General features: G+C 49.9%; 1 protein-coding gene across 1 annotated transcript in view; it reads left to right on the forward strand.

The window, feature by feature from the left end:
- SLC28A1 (solute carrier family 28 member 1) overlaps window positions 1-5,309 on the forward strand; it is a 43,797-nt gene that overhangs the window by 31,581 nt on the left and 6,907 nt on the right. The window lies entirely within an intron of this gene.

Below are 5,309 nucleotides of genomic sequence, written 5' to 3' on the forward strand. Positions count from 1 at the left end.
CCCCCCCCCCCCCCCCCCCCCGCAGACCCGCTGAATCAGAAATGCTGGGGATGGGGCCCATATCCTGTATTATAACAAGCCTTCCAGATGACTCTAGTGCTCAATTTGAGGACCATTGACTTAAAATTCATCATTCCAGATCTGTCTGTGTCGTCATTTAAGTATATATACCTGAATACACACATACTCGCTTTCTTTTTTTACTAAAAATGAAGTAATTCTACCCTTGGTTTTCGGCAGTTTGCCGTTTTCTTGCAAAATCTGAGCATGACATGAAATCCAGAAGTAAAAAGGAAAAGGCTGACAGAGCTACTCATAAAAATGAAAAATGTCTATATGGTGAAAGTCACAATTTTTAAAAAGTTTAAATGATTGATCAGGTTAAAATAGTTCATAAATCACAAAAAGATATTCCAGCTCACTGATAGTCAAAGAAATTAAAACAATAGTAACTTCTGTTTCTTCTAGAAGATGTGCAATATTTTACATGCTTCTATTTTTTAAAAAATACTTTATTTGCCAGAGAGAGAGAGAGCACAAGCAGGGGCAGCGGCAGGAAGAGGGAGAGGGAGAAGCAGACTCCCCACTGAGCAGGGAGCCTGACAGGGGCTTGGGGCTCGATCCCAGACCCCTGAGATCAGGACCTGAGCTGAACGCAGACACTTAACCAACTGAGCCACCCAGGCGTCCATTTACATGCCCCTAAATGGCAGGGCTATTGGGCGCTCTTGACGGGAGTGTAATTTGCTGTCACCTTTTTGGGAGAACATCTGTCAGTCAGTTTAAATACTCTTTCCCAGGCGCCTGGTGGCTCAGTCAGTTAAGCGTCTGCCTTCAGCTCAGATCATGATCCCAGGGTCCAGAGATCGGGCTCCCTGCTTGGCAGGGAGCCTGCTTCTCCCTGTCTCTCTCTATCCCTCTCCCTCTGCCCCTCCGCCCTGCTCTCTCTCAAGCTCGCTCTCGCTCTCTTTCAAATAAATAAATAAAATCTTAAAAAAAAAACTCTTTCCCTTTGATCCAGTTAGGAATATTATGATACAGAAATATTTTCATAAGTGGTCAAAAAATGCCAAATTCCAACGTTATTTGTAATAACAAAAAAAAAAAAAAAAGGAAAGAAAGAGCGAGCAACAACCTAAATGTCATCCATATCATGCACTGTCGCTCAGCCCCTAGAGTGAGGTGGGCCTCCTGGTGTGGATGGAGAGTGTGGCCTGCCTTTCGCTGCCTGCAGGGTCTCAAGAGTGTGTGTGTGTGGCGGGGGTGGGGTGGGGATGCTAGAATAACCCACCCTGTCCCCTCCCCTGGTCCTGAATTCCACCTGTCTTTCTCATCTCTGTTCTTGGGAGTGGGCATGGGGATGAGCCAACCTGCCCTTGGGGCACATGGGCCACACTGGTAAGCTCAGCTGCCTGAAGAACTCCCCAGGCAGAGCAGATGCTGTGTGACTTTCCCAAAAGGCCCCTTGTGCTCTGGCGTTTTGATCTTCTGGGCTTGGCACCCTCCGGATGAGAATTTTAGAGATCATCTGGTTCACCAAGGCCTAGAGAGAGCCCACCACCCCGAATTGATTTTGGAAGGAATTTGATGTTTCAAAAATGGAAACTCACAACTTTGTTCCTGAAACTTTTTTCATGGCAGTGTATTGGGGGGCGGGGGGGTGCCACCGTTTGTTGGGACTTAGGGCTTTTACATGTCTTGATATTGCTCTGGTTTCCACAGTCAGTTAAAAGAAGGGTATTCCCACTGCGTGAGCCTTGCTGCCATTACTTAAGATTAAAATACCGGGAGAACTCTCCCTATTCCACAATCTGCCTTGCCACTCAGCTTCCTTTCCTTCTTGTCTCAGGCCAGAGTCCAGGCCCAGCCCCAGGCAGTCGGGCCTCCCACTGAAGGGACCTGGGTGCCCACTTCCCTTTAGCTCAACAGAATGTGCAGAGGCCGCCAAATCTCCACGCACAGGCTCTGGTACGAAGCCCCAATCCCCATAGCTGGCCCAGGTGAAAAGCACCCCACAGACCTTCCTTCCCTCCTTCCCTCCCTGCTCTGGATGGGCCTTTAGTCTGGAATCCGAGAAGCTCTCGTCTGCCCCCACCTGGCACTTGGCTGCCACTGCAGCAGCCCCAGGGCCTTCTCCCACAGCGGCGCCTTCCCACCCTCTCCCCTCTTCATTCCCTGCCCCCCCTCCCCGGGCAGCTCCTCACTGTGTCTTTGACTCTGCCCTCAGCCCCTGAATTCCAGAAAGGTCACTGCACACTCCTCCTTTCTCTTCGTTGCTCAACGGGCTCCCTTTGCCCTGCTCTCCTATTGGATCTTTCTACCCCTGTGCCGTCTGATGCACTGACCACTAGCCACACGAGGCTACTGAGCCGTTGAAATGTGGCTGGTCTGAAATGAGATGCGCCTTGAGACCTCGTACGGACAAAAATGGATATATTTTATGAATAAGTTTTATATTGATTACATGAATGGAAAGATAATGTTTTGGATATGTTGGGTTAAGTAAAATGCATTACCGAAAATAATTTCACCTGTTTCTCTTTACTTTTTTAATTGGCTACTAGAGAATTTAAAATCACAGACATGGTTCTCATTATATTTGTATTGGACGGCACTGGTCTAGACCTCCTCCCCTGCTCTGAGGTCCCAGGGCTCCCTTGACTGAATTCTTTCATTGTGATCTCCATTTTCTTTTCTTTTCTTTTTTTTAAGAGTCTTTATTTATTTATTTGTGAGAGAGAGAGAGAGAACACAAGCAGGGGGAGCGCAGGTAGAGGGAGAAGCAGACTCCCTGCTGAGCAGGGAGCCTGATGTGGGGCTTGATCCCAGGACCCTGGGATCAGGACCTGAGCCGAAGGCAGACTCTTCTTTTTTTTTTTTTTTTAAAGATTTTATTTATTTATTTGACAGAGAGAGATAGTGAGAGAAGGAACACAAGCAGGGGGAGAGGGAGAGGGAGAAGCAGGCTTCCCGCAGAGCAGGGAGCCAGATGTGGGGCTCGATCCCAGGACCCTGGGATCATGACCTGAGCCGAAGGCAGACTCTTAACCGACTGAGCCACCCAGGCGTCCCTATACATTTCCCTTTTCACCGTAGTTCCCCAAAACTCTAAAGCAGGCCCCAGCCCTCTCCACTAACCCCAGAAACTGGTCTCTCTCCCCACTCCTTTGGCTCAGGGGCCCCTGTGAGGGGAGCTGTGAACACAGGCTGGGCAGGGTCATGTTGAGGGGATCAGTCACTGATGCTCCTCAATCGTGCAAGAGTGGGGGCCCCTAGGATAGGGTCTATGAGGTTCTGAGCAGGGCTGACAGTCTACCACTTAGTTTCCACATCTGTAAAATGGGCAGAATTTCTGCCCACCTCACAGCAGTTTAAGAGTTAAATGCAATAATAGAAAACAGAACAGTGTTGAAAAAGTGGTATTTCTTTCTCTGACATATTAGGGTCAGAAATCCATCCTTCTGAAACTGGCCCATTTTATGCTTTGTAGTTGTGTGGATTTTTTTTCCTTTCTCAGTAAAGTTTTTTTTTTTTTTTTTTTTTTAAAGATTTTATTTATTTATTTGACAGAGAGAGAGCGCACACAAGCAGGGGGAGAAGGAGAGGGAGAAGCTCCCTGCTCAGCCCTGATGCAGGGCTCTATCCCAGGACCCTGGGATCAGGACCTGAGCTGAAGGCAGACGCTTAATGACTGAGCCACCCAGGTGCCCCAGTAAAGTTATTTTTGATGGAGGGTGCATACCCTCTATCCCTCTCCACATGGGACCCCCTTTGGGTAGAGAGAGGAAAGCTTTGAGCAGAAGTAGGCCCTGGGATGCTGGGGCAGAAGGTGTTCTTGACGGGGCGCCTGCAGGCAGGACTGGGGGTGTCACAGCCTGAGGAGTCGCTGGCAGTGGGGAGGACTGGCCCCGTGCCCCAGCGAGGCCAGTCTGGGCAGAACTCACCCCTTTCCAAGCTGTAATGACCAGCTGGAGCCCTTGAGGCTCTGGTCAGGCTTGGCGCACTCAGACAGTGTCCAGGAATGTGACACGGATAGGATGTGTACCCTGCTCAAGTTGGCAAGGGTGAGATGACCTCCAACGTGGGGCAAGGGGGAGGGTCCTGGCTGATGGAGGGGAAAGTCCCCATGGGATCTGGGCAGCTCCACAGAGGCAGGTGACACCCCAAAGCCCAGCCCGGAACATCCAGGTTCTGGTTTCTTCCGGCAAGGAGCAGGGCCTGCCCACCGAGGGCCTAGGATAGGGTGTGCAGGAGGTGGGCGTTGGTGCTGATACTCATGTTAAGGGATTTCTACTCCCAACTGAAAAGAAACAAAGGGGGTTTAAAAGAAGAAGGAAGGGCGCCGGGGTGGCTCAGTCGGTTAAGTGTCCGACTCTTGGCGTCAGCTCCGATCATGACCTCAGATGGAGCCCCCCATGGCAGCTTGACAATGCTTAGCCGTTCCCTTGTTGTTAGATGTTTGGGTTGGTTCTAATTTTTCCACTTGGTAAATAATACAGTGTTGGAAAAATATCCCATCCACCTCTGGGGCAGAAGACAGGGAAGCAGGGGTGCCTGGATGACTCAGTTGGTTAAGTGTCTGCCTTTGGGTCAGCTCATGATCTTGGGGTCCTGGGATTGAGCCCTTCATTGGGCTCCCTGCTCAGCAGGGAATCGGTTTCTTCCTCTCCCTCTGCTCATGCTCTCTCTCTCAAATAAATAGATAAAACCTTAAAAAAAAAAAACAACAAAAAACAGGGAAGCAAAGGGTTTGAGGCCATAGTAAGGATAATAATTCAGGAAGGATGAATCCCTGGGGCCCAGGTTGTTCTGCCATACTGCTGGGAAGGAATTCGGTAGCGTGGCTCCTGTAGAGAGACCCAGGGCCAAAGGGTGGCTGTTTTGGTGGCAGATTTCCTAAGGGCTCCCTGACCACAGCAGTGGATGCGATGGGCCACCTTGAAATGGTGAGCTCCCTGACACAGTAAGTATTCAAGGCGGGAATCCTATAGAGGAAGGACATTCCTATATTATGAGGTCAAATGAGGTAACTGCTTGGATCCATCACAGCTCTTGTTCTGTGAGCTTTGAAACCATCACAGACCCTTCAGCCGGTGGTGGACCAGCCCTCAGATGACTGGCCAAAGGAAGGCAGCCCAGAAGGGAAGGAAGGACTCTGAACTTGGAGCCAAAAGACATGAAGGTTCTAATTCCTTCTCTGACTTCATTTTGGGCAGGTCCCATTTAATCTTGGGGGGCCTCAGTTTCCTTGTCCGCGCCGTGCCGTGGGCTAACACCACTTGCTGGGTCTCACTGACCCAAGTACTACA

Source organism: Leptonychotes weddellii, chromosome 9 (genome assembly GCF_054177405.1).
Source record: "Leptonychotes weddellii isolate Sample4059 chromosome 9, ASM5417740v2, whole genome shotgun sequence".
NCBI classification, from domain to species: Eukaryota; Metazoa; Chordata; class Mammalia; order Carnivora; family Phocidae; genus Leptonychotes; species Leptonychotes weddellii.